We start from the raw sequence: 21,092 nt of genomic DNA, 5'->3' as shown, positions 1-21,092 counted from the left end.
TAGATGGATGGATGGATGGAGAATTGGTTGAATGGATGGAGTGAATGACCAAATTAATGACTAAGAGGAAATCATCCAAGAACTATGAATGATGGACCATAGGTGATGGGCTACCAGAATTTGGTGAACCTCAGTCAAATTCTGGCTATGTGTTCTTTTATTCACTTGGCATTAATGGAGCATCTGCCATGTGTAAAACATTATGGTAGACCCCAGGTCCCTGTCCCCATACAGCTTATAGTCTAGTGAAAGAGTCAGAGAAAAAAACTGAGGAATTACCAAGATAATATAATGGGATAAAAAATATGACAGAGAACATGTGGGAAGCTGCCTGGAGCATCACTCATTCCAGAGCACCTGGGAAGGCTTCCTGGAAGAAGCAACATCTAAACCGTGAAAGGCAGGACTGATGAGTACAGGGTAGGGAGTGTGAATGAGGCTGACAGAGGGAACAGTGTGTGCAAAGGGCAAGGAGCAAAGTTCAATCGGGGGCACGGAGCACTGGGGACAGTAGATGAAGCAGAAGAGGAAGACAGGAGCCAGATCTTTCAGGCCCTTGTGGGCTCCAAAGGGGTTCAGGCTTTGTCCTAAAACAGGAGGAATCCCTTGCAAGGTGTCAAACACGAATGCAGAAAGACTATTAATTGGAAAATGTGTATCAAAATTTCTTCTGTTAATGCAGAAAGATTATTTTCTTCTGGTGTTTTCCCATAAATAACACTGTGATACATCTATAAATCACCTGGGAAATTTAAAAGCAGGAAACCTTGTACTGCTTTTCTTGGTGATGAAAAACCAAGAAAATGAAAACAGAATTAACCTCTTAGCCTGAAATGTAACGTTTCTCATTGACCAAGTTGAAATTGTCCTATTTCCTTTTTCACTAAAATATGACTCCATTTCATATTTATAACCCATAAAGTTAGAAGTTCAGAAATCAAAGCCCATGTCTGTTAAAATAATACTATGCTTCATTGAAAAAAAAATAACCAGAATGCCAAAGTTTGTCCTTTTGGTTAAATAATACATTTTCTAGCATGGCTACGTCTCAGAAACATTCTCAAGTGTTCACAATAGGTATAATGAGCCTATTGGAGGAGGTATAGTTCACATGTTAAATAAATAACTACGTCAAATAGCTTAGGGAAACACAGTTTTAAAATTACCGTTTGATTTTCTGATGTGGCTACAAAAGTAAACTGAAAAAAGAGAAGAAATCACTGTTTTAAGATTCCTCTCCAAAGGAAACCTACAACTACCTATTCCACAGCTTGCAGACTTCATTCATTCCGCAGGATGATGTAAATAACAATCTGGGGTATGGGAGGGGCCGGTGCTTCCTTCAGGTACCTGTGGATAGGGAAAGCGTGGTCAGGAAGTAGCGTTCACACCTGGAGAGCGACAAGGTGCTTGTCACTAGAAGAGCCAAAGAAAGGGAGGCCTAGGCAGAAGGAACAGCAGGTGCCAAGGCTCAGAGGCAGGAAAAGACTTAATAGAAATAAAAACAAATAAGCAGGTTGGCATTCCCACGGTTGTCCCTGATTTGCTGTGGGAATGCCCGCCTGCTGCGTGCTTCTCATGTTCCCTGTCTGGGCCTTGTGTCTTCTTCCTGAAGTGGAAGGGGGGTCCCAGGGCTTTTTAGAAGCTGCCTCCTTGCCTAGTTTTCTGGCTCCTCTGTCCCCCGTCCCTGGACTCCTCCCAGCCCCCTCCCCTCTCTTGCCTGCCCTCCTGCAGCCGATGCCCTGGCTGTCAGGAAGATGAAGTTAGCTGCAGACACATACATTTTTTAAAAACCCAGCCATTTAAGGAAACTATGCCTCTAAACAAACACTCAAAGGCCCCCACCTCTTGTCCCTAAGGGAGCCAGCACCAGGGCCAGGTCAGGAATTCCGGGCATGTGGGGAGGGCCCTGAATGGAGGGGAAGGCAAGTTGCTGGTCAGACCTCCTCCCCTGAGAGGGCCTCGCCCCAGTCCTGAGAACCAGCCCTGACTCCTCCAGGACCCCAGGGCTGCTCTGCTGGTCCCAGGCCAATGGGGGCCAGGAAAAAGGCCAGAGTCATTCCCTGGGCATCTGGCAAGAACATGGCATCTGTTGTTGTTTTTTTCTTTTTTATTAACTTTTTTATTTTTACTTCTTTTTTTCTTTTTTTAGAGACAGGGTCTTGTTCTGTCACCCAGACTGGAGCATAGTGGTGCAATCATGGCTCACCACAGCCTCCACCTCCCAAGCTCAAGTGATCCTCCCACCTCAGCTTCCTCAGTAGCTGGGACTATAAGCATGTGCCACCATGCCTGCCTAATTTTTTTTTTTTTTTTTTTTTTTGGTAGAGATGGAGTCTCGTTATGTTGCCCAGGCTGCTTTTGAATTCCTGGGCTCAAGCGAACATCTCACCTTGGCCTCCCAAAGTGCTGGGATTATAGGCACGAGCCACTGTGCCCAGCCTACTTTTACTTTTTACTGTGAAACATACATATAAAATAATGTATATAACGTACACACATTTAAAAGACTATGTTAAATCATAAAATAATAATAAATGAAGGCTTGTATAAGCCCAGACTAAGAAACCCAGCCAAAGAAACCTTCCCAATGCTTTCCAAGCCCACGCTTGCCCTGCCCCTGTGGCTGCCCCATATCCCCCTGCCCAGGTTAACCACTGGGTTCCATGTTGTGCTATGGAAGCCCACGGCCCAGAGACCCAAGAACATGCTTGTAGTAAGAAAATGGGAGGTTTCATAAGCTTGTTGCTGCAAGGGAGTGCACAGCCCAGGGAAACCTCGGTGGTGTCTCAGGGAAAGGGATCTGGAAAGGCCCTGAGGAGATCCAGGCTTGGCTGGATGATTCCAAGGAAAACCAGGAAAGCAAGCCCAGTTCTGGACTGAGTGCCTGGGCACTTAATAATTTTGATCTTGGAGGCAGGAGGGTTAAAACCGCACCGGTGTTGTCTCTGGTGAGCAAGCCACTGTCACTCAGAAAGGCAGTGGAGAGGAAGGGGTGTTTCACCGGTGCTTACTCACTGGCGGGGTCTCACAGTTGGCCTGGTCTGTGTCTATGAGTGTGGTTTGTGGTTTCTTGGAAACGTTATCTATCTGTGAGCACAATTTGTCATTACTCAGTGTTAATCATTGTGCTGCTTTTCTTTATAGTTTGCATGTATAGTATGTATCTTGTAGATTTATGTGTGGCTAAATGATACGCTGTTTGTCATCACCACCACTACCCCACCACTGCCACTACAACAACCCCACCACCTCCACTGCTGCCACCATCACCACGACAGCTACGCCCTCACACCCACAGAAGCGGTGGTGTGGGAGGCCACATGTGCTCTAGCTGTTCCATGTGTGGGGTGTGTAACTGTGTATGCCAGGGTGGCTGTAGGGGGAGGGAGAGAGGCTATTTAGAGAGTTTTAGGCTGAGCAGCACTGAGGAACCAAGAAGTTGGCTGCAAAGATCTGGGCCTACTGCAAAGATCATTGAGTACCTCCTGCAGTCCCAGTCTCTCTCTCTCCTTACTCCTGGATTTCTCTGAAGATGAGGTCTGAGTGACCAAACAAGCATGGGATCAAGGGCCAGAAAGTAGCATCAGGCTCAGAGCTGGAATCAGGGCTGGCACTGGGAGGCCCCGACAGCAGGAGCCTCTGATCCACCTTGTTCCAGCTGTCTTGAGGACCATCTCTCCCGGCAGCATACCATGTGGCTTCACACTACTCTGCCTCTCTGAGCCTCGGTTTCTTCATCTATAAAATGGGAATAAGAGTAAGCCACCTCAATGGACTGTGGGAGGCTTAAGTAAATTGAAGTGCCGTGCAAGTAGCTAGCATGCAGTTGCAGCTCAATGAATGTGAGTCCCTTGTTCTCCTCTGGGGGTGGGCTGGAATCACAGGGTAGTGGGTGGCAGATAGCAGGAGGTGAGACGATGGGGTGCCATGACCTCTCCTAACACCTGATGCTGGACAGGAAACGGGAGGCTTCTGGGAAGGGCCCAGGACAGATGTGACCTCCCACCCAGGCTGCCCCTGAATGTCCTCTGCCCAGTGCTGCCCCAGCTGCATGGAGGGACCCCAGAGTGGGGCATGGGCTGGGAGGGGGTGGGGGAGGCTGAGAGAGCAGGAGAAGGAAGTGAGTCATGGTGGGGAAGAGGAGAAAAGGCAGGAAGGAGGAACATGCAGGAAGAAAAGAGGGAGAGAGGGATATGACGGGAGGAAAGAGGAGAGGAGGGGAAAGGAGAAGGAAAGGGAGGGGAGGGGAGGGGAGGGGAGGACTGAAGGGAGGAAGTAGAGGGAGCAAAAAATGGGAGGGAGGAAAGAAGGAAGGAAGGAGGGATGGAAGGATGGAAGGAAGGAAGGGAGGGAGGAAAAGAGGCAAGGAGGGAGGGAAGGAGGGAAGGGAGGGAAGGAAGGGAGGGAAGGAGGGAAGGGAGGGAAGGAAGGGAGGGAAGGAAGGGAGGGAGGAGGGAAAGAAGGAAGGAAGGAAGGAGGCAGGGAAGGAAGGGAGGAAGGAGGGAAGGAAGGGAAGAAAGAGAGGAGGGAAGGAAGGAAGGGAAAGAAGGAAGGGAGGGAAGGAAGGGAGGGAGATGAGGAGACACTGGCAGCTTAATACCTGGCAGAAGGAGATAAACAGAGTCTGGAGCCACCACTGCCCTTGTCCAGCCACCAGCACAGGCATGGGGGCAGGGAACTGGGCCAGCTGGCCTTGCCGACTGCTTAACAACGCCCTTCCCCCACCTGCCACCACAGTGGGATCCCGCCAACCTGCCACCCTGTCTGCTGGGAACAATAGGGAGCTGTCTGAAGCTGTGTCACTGGCTGCCTTCCCCAAAAGAAGGTGACAGCGATGTCTCCCTGCCATGGGCCTCAAAGCCAGCTGCCAGCCCTTCTAAGCCGTGGGGACAGGAACCTACAGCTGGGCCTCCCTCTGTAACAGCTCCCCCTTGGAACCCCTCCACACCCACCTCCTCCTTTTATTTCCTCCAGCCCTCAGCTCCCTCAGCCTGATCTCCCCAGGTGTCCCCTGACATTTGGCCCTGCTGCCCACTGCTATCTGCTCATCATGTTGGGGATAGGAGATGGGAAAGGGCAGTAGAGACAGCGCTGGGGAGTCAGGACGTGGGGTTTCAGTCCCGCCTTTGTCACTGTAGCACAGATGGCCAGCTGTCTCTCATCATCTATTCTCCCCTCTTCCTGATGAACGCACCCCTAATTTGGTGTCAGGCACATGGCAGCTGAGAGTAGAGACCACTTTTCCCAGCCTCCTCTGCAATTACATGTCACTGTGTGACAAAGTTCTGACCAATGCAATAGAACTGCAACCCCTGGGACATGTCCTCTTGGGGAAAGGCATTCTCTTTTTAACCCTTCTGCTTTCTGCTCTGGAATGCAGATTATGATGGCTGCAGATACGATGGCTACAGCTGGGGCAGTCATTTCGGGTCGCAAGGTAGGGTTCAATGTTGAAGATGGCAGAGCCAATTGCATCCCTGATGATCGTGGAGTGCCAGGCCTGCCTGAGATGCTCACCTCTCTTCCTTTACCAGGGAGAGAAAGTAAGTTGTTTAAGCTGCTAATGTGGGGGCTCCTCAAAATGCTTGCACTTGCTACTACCTCTCCCTGGAATACTCTTCCTCCAGATCTTTATTCAGGCCCCTGCTTGTTGTCATCTTCTCATTAAAGCCCGCACTGTCCTTCCTGTCTAACATTACCACCCTCCACTCCTTCTCACTGTCAAGTGGAAAACTCTTTATAGCACACCCAGATAGCTCCATTTTCTTGTTTGTTACTGGCTTCTTTCTCTTTCTGACTTCTGCCGTAAAATGTAAGCTCCATGAGAGCAGGCACCTGCCATGTTCACTGCCAGATCACTAGGACTCGGAATAGCACCTGGCACATAGTAAATGCTCAATAAATCCTTGGTGAATAAATATAGGTGGAAATGAAAGGACTAGAAGCAAACTGACATTTATTGAGCACCTACTGTGTGCAGGCACCATGCTGGATGCTTTAGGTAAACCATTTCATTCACATGTCTTAACATTTTTAGGTACAAATTGTTACTCTCATTTTTTTCACATCTAGAAACTGAAGTTGTGAGATTATAGGGGACATAATCTCAGATCCCAGAGATCTAAGCAAGAGGGTTGGGGGTGGGGGCAGGCAGGGTCCTGGGATGTAAGCTCAGGTGCCTTGAATCAAGCCCAGTGGGTTTTCATTATTCTGGCCAGGCTCTCTGAAGATAAAGGACATCCTCAGATGTTCCTAAAGCCTCCCATTCAGCTTATTCTCTCACCCGCTTGCTAAGCAATTCCCCACTGCCTCCCAAGCACCCTCTTCACTGGCTTTGATTTTTAGTGTCTTTCTGATTATTTCCTGAGGAGACTGTGCTAGAAGCCTGTGGAATCACAGAGGCACTGAGTAGCGTGAACAGAAATGCCTTTTTCTACTCTGAAATGTGAGGACTGACTCCTTCAGGAGGGAGAAGGGAACGCTGTCATTTCCAAGTATGTTCTCTGCCAGGCCTGTTTCAGAAACTCCTGCCTGCTTATCTCACATGATCTTCATGCCATGCCTGGCAGGGAGGCAGCTGCGTGGCCGTGCACCAGTCTCCTCGCTCCTCTGTGGCCGTGCACCAGTCTCCTCGCTCCTCTGTGGCCGTGCACCAGTCTCCTCGCTCCTCTGTGGCCGTGCACCAGTCTCCTCGCTCCTCTGTGGCCGTGCACCAGTCTCCTCGCTCCTCTGTGGCCGTGCACCAGTCTCCTCGCTCCTCTGTGGCCGTGCACCAGTCTCCTCGCTCCTCTGTGGCCGTGCACCAGTCTCCTCGCTCCTCTGTGGCCGTGCACCAGTCTCCTCGCTCCTCTGTGGCCGTGCACCAGTCTCCTCGCTCCTCTGTGGCCGTGCACCAGTCTCCTCGCTCCTCTGTGGCCGTGCACCAGTCTCCTCGCTCCTCTGTGGCCGTGCACCAGTCTCCTCGCTCCTCTGTGGCCGTGCACCAGTCTCCTCGCTCCTCTGTGGCTGTGCACCAGTCTCCTCGCTCCTCTGAGCCTCCTTTTTCTCATCTGGCAAATGGGGATAATGAGGCTACCAGCCTGGAAATGTGGCTGAGAGGTAAATGGGATGAAGATGAGGCCAGGGAATTTAGTTTTAAGGTTCAAATCAAGGACATTTCCTGCAGCTAAATAGAAAGCACCTTTACCTTCATCCTGTAGGCAGCCCCCATACCTCCAACTTCAGCATCCTGGTGACTTAATGCATCAATAGCTCACAAGTTTGAAGATTCCCCTGCTCTTCGGAGTCCTCTGCCTTACTGGCCATGTGACCTTAAACAAGTCCTTCACCTGGCTGATCCTCAATTTCCTTGTATGTAAATTGAAGGCACTGGACTAGGTTCCCTTCCAGTCTGAAATTCACAGGCTTCTCTATCAAGTAAAGTCTGAGGAATAGTAGCTACCAAACGTGAGCATTTGTTACGTGCTGGCAGAATTGCCAGCACATTTACCTACCTTGTCTAATTTTGTCCTCACCACAATCCTGTGGGAAAGCTTTCATCCCTCCCATTTAACAGGTGAGGAAACTGAAGCTCAGGGGTGGAACAAATCACTCGAGATCAGTGGGATTCAAACTCAAGTGTCTCTCAGATGCTCAGACCATTTAACTCCACTGCACACATAGAATCAGAATTTATTTTCACCCCCATTTTTTTTGGCCAGGCTTTTCCTGTTTAGCTTGTCCTTGAGGTCGGGGCTATTGGGACACATCCAGGGCTTAGGACCACCTGCAGGTGAGACAAGCAGGCTACGGAAAGCATGGAGCTGCCTTGTTGGCAACTGGGGCCACAGGCTGTGCTCCAGTCTCTTCAGTCCACATCTCTGGGTGATACACTCATGTTTGGAGGTGCCTGCAGTGGCAGGAGGAAGTGGGGAGTGGGGAATATGACAGTTCTCCAAGGAATTTGGAAGGCAGGGGAAAGAGCTGCACAGCCACTGTCACGTCATTGGCAAAGGTGCCAAAGAAATGTCAGAACAAAATGTGCTGGCTGGGATTGGAGATGAAAAATCCATTTGTGGCTGCCCTGAAGCAAATCCCTTCACTTTCCAACTTCCATCTCAGAAGGAGAAATTAGTCACGTGACAGAGCTCTTCAGCACCACGGACAGTGCCCTAGCGGCACCTTCCGTGAACCCACCCAGGCCTCACAAGTATCAGGCCCGGTGACTAGCACCACAGCCGATGGAGGGGATGGCCTCGCTCCCCTCATCCCCAGGGACTTATCATCTGGGGCCAGGAAGAAGACTGACATGCAAGGAAAACTCACACAGTGCTGGGTGTTCCTGCGTGCTAAGGAAGGACCCTCCAGCCAGTGTTGGCCTTGACATCCATTCCTGCATTTGGCCATCATTGAGCAGGGCATGTGTACCTGACTCTGCACCAGACACCAGGGAAGGAAGAGCGCAGATGAATGGAGACTGTGCTTGCTCTTGAAAAGCTTGGACTTAGTCGGGGAGACTGGAAACCAATCATTACGAGATAGAGCTTGGCACGAGATGAGGTCAATGAGGTTGCTACTAATGCTAGTTCCACTTTACAGGTGGGAAACCAGGCCAGGTGATTTGCCCAGGCTCACACAGCTATGAGTAGGTAGAGCTGGGATTTGCATCCATGTGGTCAGGTCCCAGGATCCATGATTTTAACCACTACCATGACTATGGGGTGGTGGTGGGGAACAATTCAATTAAGTCTAGAAAGGGGCAATGGAGAATTCCTGGAGGGAATGACGCCTGGGTTGTATTTTCCCAGGTGAGAAAGTTGGGTGAGGTCAGAAAGAATAGCACTGTGAAGCCTGAGAAAGGTAGTGTTCCATAGTGGGTATGGGAAAGGGCCACACAGAGGATGTGGGAACAGGAAGGCGGGCGAAGGTGAGGCTAGAAGACCCCCAAGGGTGGGCTCCTGAGGAGTGTTCTACTAAGCAAGGGAGTTTGAGCTGGATTCTGCAGCTCTAAAGAGGCAGTGGAGTGTTTCAAGCAACAAAAGAAGGTAATCAGATTCTGGAAAATGGCTGATAGTGTATTGAGGTGGACTGGAGAGGTATCATTGGCAGGAGGGATGTCTAGCCAGAGGGCTACTGCAGGAAGCCAGGTGAGGGAGGGAGGCAAGGCTAGACTAGGGCAGGGGCAGTGGAGCAGCAGGAATGGCCCACGATGCCTGATGGCCTTGAGATTAAGATCACAGGCTCTGGGCCGGGTGTGGTGGCTCACGCCTGTAATCCTAACACTTTGGGAGGCCGAGGTCGGCAGACTGCCTGAGCTCAGGAGTTCGAGAGCAGCCTGGACAACACAGTGAAACCCTGTCTCTACTAAAAATATAAAAAATTAGTCAGGTGTGATGTGTGCCTGTAGTCCTGGCTACTCTGGAGGCTGAGGCAGGAGAATTGCTTGAACTCAGGAGGCGGAGGTTGCAGTGAGCCAAGACTGTGCCACTGCACTCCAGCCTGGGTAACAGAGTGAGACTCCATCTCAAAAAAAAAAAAAAAATCACAGGCTCTGGCCCCACATCTCCTGGGTCCACAGCCAAGACCAGGACTGAGGAAGCACCTACCTTACACTGCCTTTTTTTTACTTTTTTACTTTTTAATTTCTGTGGCTACATAGCAGGTGTGTATATGTATGGGGCACATGAGATGTTCTGATACAGGCATGCAATGCTCCATAATCACATCGTGGAGAGTGGGGTATCCATCCCCTCAAGCATTTATTCTTTGTGTTATAAACAATCCAATTACACTGTTTTCATTATTTTAAACTGTACAATTAAGTTATTATTTACTGTAGTCACCCTGTTGTGCTATCAAATAGTAGGTCTTATGCATTCTTTCTAGCTTAGACTGCCAATTCTAAAGCTCATGCACTTTACTTGTGAGCTCTTCAGCCTGTCTCGGGACCCAGTTACTCTTACTTCACCCACTGTTCTGACAGAGTTGTGGGTCTGACTCTCAAATTCACAGCGAATTAGAAGTAGAAAGTTTTACGGGATGGGAGAAGAATTGAGAGGCAGGTGCAGTGATAGCAGGGAGGGATGCTAGCTAATGTCAGGAAACCAAAGATTTTTTATTTTTTTTAGGCATCATAAAATGGCATCATTTGGCAGATTCTGAATGCATCAACACATCCTACATCAATTACACTATTTAATAAAGTCGGGAACTCTATCACATTTCTAAAAATATTTCCATCCAAAGGCTAAAATGAAATTTGAAAGTTTGAGTAATTAAGAGCAATCCCTCAGCCATACTGATTCGCTAATTGTCCCTAAAATCCGAGTGACTGAGACCTCTTTGTACCTTTCAGAACCTTGTCCTATCCATCAGAGTGATGGGGTGATCCTCACACTCACCCCATGAGAAAAAAATAGGCAGAGGGGCCACCCCATGTCATAGGTGAAGAAACTCATGCTCAGCCTTTCACAGCCTACACAAATGGCTCTTCGTTTTCAGAGTCAAGCTGGGAGACCAGATGTCCTGATTGGCAGCCCTGAACTCCCAGTCCTTCTGTCTGTTTGCTGCTTCTTTCCTCCCTCCCCTTCTCAAGCCACACCCACCCACTGGTGCTCATCATCATCTGCTGCTGCTGATTGGCTGGTGAGATCACCCTGAGCAGCAGCCCTCTCCTCCATAGGTCCATGGTATGTTGACATCACAGAGGTTATTTGCATACCCATCAGCCAATCAATAGCTTCCCATCCTCAACCGCGCAGTTCCTTTCTTTATGGAACTGAGGCTTCTCACTGGGACTGAGCTCATAAGCCACAACAGAAGCTGCCTTTTATTGAACGTTTATTATGGGCCAGGCCTGTGCTATATATTTTGCATATTTTCTCTCATTGGGTGTGCACAATAACCAGCTTGAGGTAGGAACTGGGTTAGTCCCACTTCTCAGAGAAGAAACTTACAAAGTTTAAGTATTTGCCCAGGGTCATGCAGACAGTTAGTAGCAGAGATGGAATCTGCGCCCAGGGATATCTAATCCAAATGCTGGATTCTTAACCAGCTCCAGAGTCTTCCAACAGAGGGACAAGTATTGTGGCTTTGTGTGTGTGTGTTAGAAGTGGGGCGGGGGGATTAATAGGACTTTAGCCAGGGAAAGCAGCTTCTCCCTTTCCCCACACTTCTTGCACCCTAGTCACCTTACTGGGCTGAGAGGTGTGTCTGTTCCATCAGAGGAGGGAGCTAAGGAGAACTTCCAGCTAGGGAGGGGGTGCTGTTAGGCTGCAGAGCAGAGACTTGCCCAGTCCTCAGACCCGGGAGGTCTCCTTCAAGTGTCACAAGAAGGTATTCAGCTGGGCACAGGCTCACACCTGTAATCCCAACACTTTGGGAGGCCGAGGTGGACAGATCACGAGGTCAGGAGATCAAGACAATCCTGGCCAACATGGTGAAACCTTGTCTCTACTTAAAATACAGCAATTAGCTGGGCATGGTGGTCTGCGCCTGTAGTCCCAACTACTCGGGAGGCTGAGGCAGGAGAATTGCTTGAACCCAGGAAGCGGAGGTTGCAGTGAGCTGAGATTGCACTACTGCACTCCAGCCTGGGTGACAGAGCGAAACTCTGTCTCAAAAAAAAAAAAGAAGAAGAAGGTGTTCAGGGCTCAGAGCTAGAGGCTGAGCAGAGTCACAGCCTCTTCGCCAAAAGCCTGTGTGACCTGGGCCGATGTGTGTTTAATGATCCCCAAAGGCTCTTCCTGTCATAGTTTCTGCAAAGCTGGCTTTCCCAGGGAGATGCTAGCTGGACACAGATGAGGAAAGACTAAAGTTCAGCCTTGCAGCACTCCCTGGGGCCAGTATGAGGGGAAGCACCCCAGCTGGGGCCCCAACACTGCCCTCTGCGATCCAGCCACTCCCAGGAAGGGAGTAGAAGAGCAATAACGTCTTCTGTGCGAGCCCCCCTCACATCGTGCCACATCCTCCTTCCCCGCTGCCATCCCAGTCCATTAGGTCCAGATGACCTGTGATGCACACCCTGGGCCCCCAGCCCTGCGCTGGCTGCACTGGTGGATGCTGGAAATGCCAGGCGAACCTCTGTCCACAGAAGGTGGTGCCTGGCCCATTGCACGGGGGCAGCTGAGGTAATCATTTCAATGCCAGAGCAGTCAGGGAAGGCTTCCTGGGCACGGCAGCAATTGGGCTGGGCTTGCCAAGCTGATTAGTGTAAACTGGTCGACCAAGGAAAGGAGAGCAGGCCTGATGTACAGAAGAGCAGATGCAGGGAGACAGGCAGGACTGTTTACCCTGGAGGGGGAAGGCCCACTCACTGTGTGGGCAGGAAGCTGACTCAGAGAGTGTGATGAGAGTAACAGAGAACCCAAGTCTCATTACTCCCAGCCCAGTGCTCATCTAATCGTGAGCCTTAGCCTTGCATTTTCATTCTCTTGTCTGGTCATCACTGGACAGCTGCCTCTGCCATGTCTACTGGACAGGACTCAGGATGGTCACCAGCAGCTTTCCCCTGCATCCCTCCCCAAAGCCCAGAAACCCTGACTACCCCGCCAGGCCAGCCTCCTTCCAGGCCTTAGAGCTCAACCTGGACTCTGCAGTTGGTCCTTTGGCGCCCTCTCGTGGTAGAGATATGAAACTACAGCAAATGGGGGGATTGGTGAAGGAGGAAAAGTTGGAGGAGGAAGAGGAAGAAGATGAGAGGGAGATGAGGAAACAGGAAGAGGAAATAACTTGTATAGCCTATATGGATCACCATGTGCTTTGGTAGACACAGAAAAATCTAGGCCCTACCGTTTTGCAGCTTTGTGATTTCGAGCAGTTCACGGTTCCTCCCTGAGCCTCAGTTTCCCCATCTGTAAGACCAGGAAAAATAACCCAAACTTAAGTGTTAACCTTTGGCAGGGTATTGACCGAGAGGGAACTTGAGGGGGCCTTTGAGGGTGTCAGAAATACCCTCTGTCTTGATGGTCACACGGTTTTAAAGTCATTGAGTTGTACACTTAAGGTTTGTGTACTTTACTGTATATATAATATATACATTATATGTAATACTATATATAGTATCTATAATATAAATATATAATATATAACATAGAATATATTATATATATAAAAATTACACCTCAACAAGAAAGGAAAATAACACTAATCTACCTTTAATGGCAAAGACCAAGTGAAATCATGTAAGAAAGGGGCTTAGCTCAGGGCCTGGCACCAAGTCAGGATGCATTGAGGGCGATGGTTATCCCTGCTGCCACTCAGCACTTTCAAATATAGCTGTGCTTTATTTTGCAATGACCCTGTAAGTTGACTTACTTTTTGTAGCTGAGGGATTGAGGCTTGGTGAAAACTTGCTCTACATGATCTAATTCCGTGCCCTAGACTTTTTCGCCTGGGCATAGCCCTCAAGCTAGGATAGGCTGAGCAGGGCCCAGGGCAACAGAGCTGTGTGAGCAGGCTAGCCCTCAAGGGCCACTGCACCTGGCAAAGCGCAAGACCAAAATGTTGTCCACTTGTTCCCAGGAGACCTGGCTCTTCCAGGTGATGAGGTGATGAGCAGAAGAAGGCAGCAGGGCAAGGGCAGCACAGGGCACAGGACCGGACAGGCAGATCTGAGTCTGAATTCAGGCTCCTCTGGATGAAAGGGGGCAAGCTGCTTCTCATCCATGGGGGTCGGGTTTCTCATCTGCAAAATGGGGACGAGGACATGTGCCCTTCCTGCCGCTCAAGGTTGCGTGATAGCTGAGTGAGACCATGGAGTGAAGACTCTGGTCCTCCTACCGACCTTACAGGATGGGCAAGAGCCTCTCCATTTTGCAGATGAGGAAACTGAGGCACAGACACTTCAGACCCCACCCAGCTATGACCCATCTCCCACCTGGGACCTCAGCCCCAAGATGAGTCATGGCAGAAACACAGCCCAGGGAAGAGGAGCAAAGGTTTGGCGGGGAGGTGGCCTAAAACCTGCCCAGAAACCTCAGTGCTGCAGATGGCACAGAACCACCAATACAGCTAAAGGGACTGGGTGGGGCACTTTAGAAAAGCAGTAGGAATATCATCCCAGCCCTGAGGTTAATTCAGATCGGGGACCCAGAGTTGGGTCCTCGATGCCTTGTGATGTCCAAGCAGCTTCCCAGGCCTCCTTCCTTCACGGAGCTCCTGGGACCATCGCCTCCTCCTGCATCCTGGACAGGGGTCATGTAATTCCACCCCATTCCCATCACGGGGCCAGTGGCCCCATGTCTTAGTCTGCTTGGGCAGCTATAACAAAAATACCATAATCTAGGTGGTTTACAAAGAGCAAACATGTATTTCTTATAGTTCTGGGAGCTGGGAAGTCGAAGATCAAGGTGCCCCAGATTTGGTGTCTGGTGAAGACCCACTTTCTCATGTACAGATGGCACCTTCTTGCTGTATCTTCACAGAGTATAAGTGATGAAAGAGCTCCCTCAGACCTATTTCATAACGGCACTAATCCCAGTCAACTGTCCTCATGGCCTAATTGCCTCCTCAATGCCCCACCTCCTAATACCATCACATCGGTGATTAGGTTTCAATATGGGAATTTGGGGAGTACACATTCAGACCATAGCACCCCATGACCTACCTGAGGTCACCCAACTGGTCATAGCCACCAGGTGCTGCAAAAGCCTTGAGCTCATCTAGTGAGAACCCTCATCTATCAGAGAGGGAAAGGGGCTTGTTTGAGGCTGCACAGCAGAGCTGGGACTGGAAGCCAGACCTCTGCACACCAGGCCTTGGGGGGGACCACAGGTGCTCAGGCCTTCTGAAAGCCACCTCATCACTGTGAGAGGGCCTCAGCCTCCACTGCTACAGCTGACTCTGCAACCCCTCCCTCCAGCCGTGGTGACAGCAGAGCCATGGAGGCAGCTGGGCCTCCCAGTCCAGGCCCCCCTGGAATGGCCCTTCCCAACAGCCTGGCATGGCCCTGGCCCGCCATCTGGTGGCCACAGCAACAATTGCCAGGACGTAGCCTCAGGCTCTGATCCCACCTCCCTCTCCCTGGGGGCAGCCTCTGCTACAAGGCAGTGGAGGAGCCCATGGCTCTTCCCAGAAGCCCTCTGCTCTAGTGGGCAGCATTTCTGAGACCCCTACAAAGTGCTTGGTGCTAAGCCCCAGGGCCACAGAGGCCTCTCCAGGGGGGAGGGTCACGCATCTCTGAGACCATGAAGTCAGGCTGGACCAACCCTTCTAACATGATTTCCTTTGGGCAACAAAGAGTTCCTGGCACCGAGAAGGCTTTTACTTTGCAAACTCAGATGTGCAAGAAATCATCCACTTTCACATTTGCTTTCAAATTTTCTCTCCAGTTCCTCCTCCTGGGCTCACCCACGCCTGAACGTCCCCCACCTGAGAGAGCACAGATGACAGCAAGTGTCCGTGGCCCCAGAGGGAAGGAAAGGGCCCCTGGGGTCACTGCAGTCCCTCTGGCCTCAAGCCCAGGCTGGCCATGTCTGTGGAGGTAGGAGGTCCCAAGCTCCCGCGGTTCCAGGGGCTCAGCAGTTTATACCCGGTTGGCAGCCCCAGCTTAGGGTGCAGGCTCCCTCGCAAGTCACGCAGCCGTTCCTGTTGGAGGCCCTGCCACCTCTTGGGGTGCAGGGATTGGTTTCCTGTAACCCACGGGTCCCACCACCCTCAGGGCCCTTTATAGGCTGGGGTGATTTTTGCTTTCTTTGTTGGTTCTCTCACCAGCTAGATGTTCTAGTTATACTGCTATGCTACAAACCACCCCAAAACTGAGCACAAAGAACAGCCATTCTATTATAATCATGGATTCTGTGGGTCAGAAATTTGGAAAGGGCATCATGGAGACAGTTTACCTCTGCCCATAATGCCTGAGGCACCAGCTGGAAGATGAAGGCTGTGGGTGACTTGACGGTGGTGGCAGGAACCCTCTGGTGGGCATCCTCACATGCAGGTCTGAGGCTGACACGGGCTGTCACCTGGGACACTGACCCGTCTGCTCCACTCCACGTGGTCTGTGAGTTCTTTTTAGCATGGCAGCTGGGTTCTAAGAGTGGATGTCCCAGGAGAGCAAGGCAGAAATGCATGGCATTTTCTAGATCTAGCCTGGGAAGTTACAGAGCATCTTCTGCCATACTCTACTGGTCAAGGCAGTCACAAAGGTCTACCCAGTCAGAGATGTGGGGTGGGGTGGGGATCAGATTGAGCACTGAGTGAAAAAGCTTCACTGCAAACAGGGATACCCCCAGAACAAAGTCCAGGCTTTGTGGGGAGGAGAAATGAAGCAGATCTGTTAAAGCCAAAAGACAGAGAACTGCTTCTGTCTGTGAGTGGGGTTGGTTGGCCAGCAATACCTGGGCTTCACAGGTCAGTATGGGGCTGGCTGAAGGTACCCACCTGGTGTTTAGGGGGCCCAGGGGCCTCCATAGAGCAAGATAAGTGCCAAGTTAGCACACCAGGGTCACCAGGCGGCCAGGACAGGTGACTATCTCGGGGTCTGATGGAAGCTCAAAGTCCAGACGCTCTGCTCAGTCCACTCCCGGGCTCCACACTGGTCTCCACCATCTGTGTGACCTGGGCCAATGACATCTCCGAACTCCACTTTCTCACCTGCAAAACGGGGCTAATTATAATTCAGTAAGTCATAGCCCATTTCAGGGGCAAGTTCTAAGTCAGTAAGGCAAAAATTAGGTACACACAAAACGACCCTTGAAAACCTCTTATGCTCCCCACCAGCATGGATACGCACAGTTTTGTGTATACAATTGTTAAGAGTGAGTCTAATGAATGTCAAATGCGGACAACTGATGAAGCAGAGCAGAGGGGGGGTGGGGTGCAGAGGGAAAGCCAAGAGGGAGGTCTGGACTTCCGTGCCATCTGCCTTTAAGAAAATGCCCATCTCTAGTTGAGTGGGGGACGGGGCTGGGGTAGGGGGTGGGGTTCCTCTAAGCCTGTCAGGTTTGCTGACTGGCTTTTCCGTGTTGCTTTCACACCAGTCCTCTATAGTGTTAAATGCATTGATAGATTTGCGTGACATTGTACAAATTAAACTAGTTAATATACATAAAGGCTCCAGCACGGTTCCTGGCACATAATAAGTGCTCAATAAATGTGGGTTGGAATTTTTTTTTTTTTTTTTTTTTTTTGGTGAGACAGAGTCTCGCTCTGTCACCCAGGCTGGAGTGCAGTGGTGAGATCCCAACTCATCGCAACCTCCATCTCCAGGGTACAAGTGATTCTCATGTCTCAGCCTCCCAAGTAGCTGGGACTACAGGTCTATACCACCATGCCTGGCTAACTTACTTTGTGTGTGTATTTTGTATTTTTAGTAGAGACAGGGTCTCACCATGTTGACTAGGCTGGTCTCAAACTCCTGGCCTTGGCCTCCCAAAGTGCTGGGATTACAAGCCTGAGCCACTGCACCCCGCCCTGGATTTGTCTTAATCTCACTTGATCAGACCCATGCACGTGGCTCGTTTTCAGCCAGCACTGCCGTCCTGGTTGTTAAAATATCAGCATGTGTCCGCTCCAGTTGGTAAATAGCTGCTGTCTAATTCCCCATGAGTGTGACCCACTGCCCTGCTGCCCTGGCCTCTTACATGGGATCCCCATGTCTCCCCATGATGCAGCAGCTTGAGGGGTGGCCTTGGTCCAATTGGGCCCCTGGGACCTGCCTGTTCTGATTGTTGGTCCCATGAGCTTCTGGGGTTAAATATTTCAAAGATCACTCCTGCCCATGTGCCCACTGCTTGGTGAAAAGCTGGAAGCAGCAGCCAGGCACTGCCTCCTGCACTCTCGGCTGGCATTTCCTGCTGGGGCCCACGGATCCCTTGCTCAGCCTGGGCTCTGGCTCCTGCCCTTGGACAGGATTCCAGAGGCAGGTGTGTCCTCATGGTGGGGCCTCACTCCTGAGTGAGGACGAGCTGCCTCCTTTCAGGGAACGTAGTGCCCAGAGGCACCAGGGGCCTCTCAGTGGCAGCTGTCTTTGAAGTCCTTGGACCCATCTCTCCCCAGCCCTGCCTGTAGCTATGTGGGGACCCAGGCCCAGTGCCACTCAGACTTTCTCAGCCTGCCCCTGAAATACCCGCTAATGCCAACCAAGAATTAACACACTCACCCGCAGGCCAGGCAGCCTGCCTGAAGCAGCTGACACAAGTGTGAAATTTCTTTGAAGTCTTGGGTTTTGTCTCAAAAAATACACGCAGATTCTGCATTCTGCTCCATAATGTTTCCATTTTTGTTTAAATCTAAAAATAGGGCTTTAAATGACTTCCAGTGAAGAAAGTCGCCTCTCCAGGAAGATGCCGGGGCTTAGCCTGTGAGACTGTCAACACCCCTGGCCACGGGCCTCTGGACACTCAAGGCTGGAAACCAAAAAATGTTGTCCCCACCCCTCAGGAAAGGTCGAGTCTGACTTTTCACCTCTGACCTGTGCTTAGGCACCCTCCTTGGGTCACCTCCTATTTCTGTCCCTCTGAAACTGCAGTTGGCCCTGAGCCAGAGTGGTGAGGAGTGGCGGTCTCTTGCTACTACGGGTAGGACGCAGGCTTGGCAATGCCAGTGGCCATGGTTCTACCCACCCCCACCTTGAAAGGAAAATAGCACAGCTCAAGAAAAGGGACACCCAGAGACAGCAGTGCCCTGACAACATCACTCACTCTCATTGACCCAGCATCACCTTGGATGTCGCATGGCTGTGTGCCCAGAAATTCCTCATGTTGCCCCTAAACATGGTGAGACCCTGCCTCTACCATGCACAGATGAAAGAGTCCTAATTAATCAACCCTCCCCAGAGATGAGACCGCTCAGAGGAGTCCTGCTCATTCTCAAATTATTCAGAGGCTATCTTGGGGAGGAGGGAGAGTATCTGTTCTCTCTGGCTCCACTGGGCCACAACCGAGACTGAGATGTGGGAGATGGAACAGGGCAGATTTAGGATGGTGGGAGGAAGTGCTTCTGAGTCAGATCTTTCCAGGGAAAGCAGGGCCTGCTTATCAGGTAGTGAGCTCCTGCCCCTAGGGGTATGTAAGTGTAAGCTGATAACCTTCTGGTAGCAAAAAGGTAGAAAGATTGAAGCACTAGACGGGGAAGGGTGGGCTTTTGCCTCTAAAATTCCTTCCCTTTCTGAGTCTCTGGTTCCATGATACTCTCTAAGCCCTGTTCAGGGATGTTTCCTCCCCATTCCAGTGTCCAGGGTTGCTCACAGTCACCACTCCTTTCAAAGCTGGAGGCACTGCAGCAGTGAGCAGGTGGGCATCTGTGCCCTGTGTGACCTGCTAATAGCATAGATGTGGTTATCAGCCCTCTGCATGTCAGGATTCTGACTAGGAAAATTCAGTGACCCAAGTGACCTTCATCCAAACCTCCCCTTTATTCCTGTAGTTTATACACTTTGCATGCAAACGCCCCTGGGAGGGACGGTACCTACACCTTTGGCAACGCTAAGCTTCACACAAAGAATTTTTCATCTCCTTTTTTGGATCGGAGGCGGCTTTTATTTTTCTTCCAAGAACGACTAGTCCTTATGCAGACCCAAGAAGTGGCAGCTAAGCTTCGGAGCCAGAAAAATGAGAGCCCTGAGTACAATGCCCTTAACGGAGATCTGGCTTGCCCACATGTCACCCCCAACCCTAATTGAAGTCACCAGGAAGACGTAAAAGGGGGGTGGGGGTGAGAGGTGGGGGATTTAGATAGCATTACAATTTTTCTAAAGGGCCAGGTAGGAGTTTGAGGAATTTCTTCTAAGCCAGTCACTGATGGGGTCAGGTAGGAGAAATACCCTGAAAGCAACATGCAGCCGGACCCAACCATCTGTGAGCTGGAACCGCCAAGGGACTCTCCTCTGACCTGGGGGCTAAAGTGCCCAGAAGGAGGACAGGCCGCTGCTCTGGCCTCCCTGGCGCAACGACCTCACCAAACAAGGCCCCTTCAGGAGTGTCCTGGACCGGTGGCCACCAATTGCAAGGCCTCGCTTGCTCTATACAGGTTGTGCAGGACATAATCCAGGTGCAGGGTGCGAGGAGCTTCACATCCCATTCCGTCACCCATTTGTAAAGGTATTACTTCAATTGTCCAGCAGATGGCAGTAAAGTGTCCCAAACAAGAGGCGCCTTTCTTTGAGCTGCCCAGAAACCCCTGGTTCCGCTCCTGGGTGGCAGAAAACTTGGAGAAGACAATCAGCTCTCCAGATTCCAATCTAAGAGTCAGATTCCCCCCCTCCCTTTTTTTTTTCTATTTCCACAACTATTTTTAATACAAGGTTTGCAGTTTTTGATGTCCAATGGTTCCCTGAGACTTACCATAAAACTCAGCTGCCGCCTCTCCACCTCATCTCACCAGCTCTCTGGGACAGGCGACCACTTGCAACTCTGGGAGGTGTTTCTTCTGTTTTTAAATCTCCATAATTCTAAGCACTAGTTCTTGATTTCACCATTTTCGACACCATCTTTGACTTACTGAGATGGAAGATGAAGATTTATCTTTCTTACAATCCACTCCACCCTGTCCCTCCACCACTTCCCCTCCTGTCTCTCTCCCAGCATAATTCTCTCCCTATTTTTTGTTAAGTCAGTGTTCTTGATATTTACTCGTCTTCTTTGCCATCTCTGGACTTGCAGGGTGCCCTCTATGTCACACGGCATTCTACCCAACATTGCTTCGGACCAACGAACTCATTTCACAGCGACAGGACAACAGGGACCTTGGGCCCATGGAAATCGCTAGTCTTATCATGGACTCTCTCTCATCTGGAAGCAGCTGGCCTAACTGAAGGGTGGAATGGCCATGTGAACACTCAGTTAAGGTTCTGCTTGAGAGACAATGGCCTGAAAGGTTAAAGTTCTGTCTTACAGGATGATGAATATGCTTTGATGAGGTGACCAGTAGAAGCTATGGTTCCTCCCACATCCACAATAACAGGACCCCAAATCAGAGAGTGGGAGTGGCTTTCCTCACTATTTCACCTAATAACCACATGCACTCGAACCCTTCGGGCTCTGTCGATTTGAAAGGTTTTGTTCCCGAGGGAGAAATGCTTCCATCGCGGAACACAACCAGGGGCCCATTGAGTTGGTCCATGAGACTGGACACTATGGGTGCCTCCTGCCACTGAACTGGCAACATAGGAG

The 21,092-nt window shown here is 50.6% G+C and overlaps 2 long non-coding RNA genes across 4 annotated transcripts in view; one reads left to right on the top strand and one right to left on the bottom strand.

The window, feature by feature from the left end:
- Positions 1–21,092, bottom strand: part of LOC129048622 (uncharacterized) — a 53,572-nt gene that overhangs the window by 5,439 nt on the left and 27,041 nt on the right. The window contains exons 1-4 of one of the 2 annotated variants that reach the window (XR_010141848.1): positions 20,265–20,667; positions 16,363–16,575; positions 12,772–12,833; positions 1,260–1,350 (exon numbers count right to left, since the gene is read on the bottom strand). This is a non-coding gene — a long non-coding RNA (uncharacterized LOC129048622). Of the gene's footprint in view, positions 1–1,259; positions 1,351–12,771; positions 12,834–16,362; positions 16,576–20,264; positions 20,668–21,092 lie in introns of those variants that run through there. The other variant, XR_008511120.1, reaches the window with a different exon arrangement.
- LOC129048621 (uncharacterized) lies at positions 10,655–20,718 on the top strand. 2 transcript variants are annotated; one of them, XR_008511119.2, is made up of 4 exons: positions 10,655–10,895; positions 15,312–15,463; positions 18,223–18,368; positions 20,583–20,718. It is a non-coding gene; the product is annotated as an uncharacterized LOC129048621 (long non-coding RNA). The 2 variants fall into 2 exon arrangements; XR_008511118.2 differs by lacking the exon at positions 15,312–15,463 and having other exon boundaries at positions 10,658–10,895.

The sequence above is a fragment of the Pongo abelii genome, chromosome 9 (assembly GCF_028885655.2).
Source record: "Pongo abelii isolate AG06213 chromosome 9, NHGRI_mPonAbe1-v2.0_pri, whole genome shotgun sequence".
In the NCBI taxonomy this organism is placed as follows: Eukaryota; Metazoa; Chordata; class Mammalia; order Primates; family Hominidae; genus Pongo; species Pongo abelii.
Note: the sequence above shows the minus strand (reverse complement) of the source record. Positions and strands in the feature narration are given on the sequence as shown.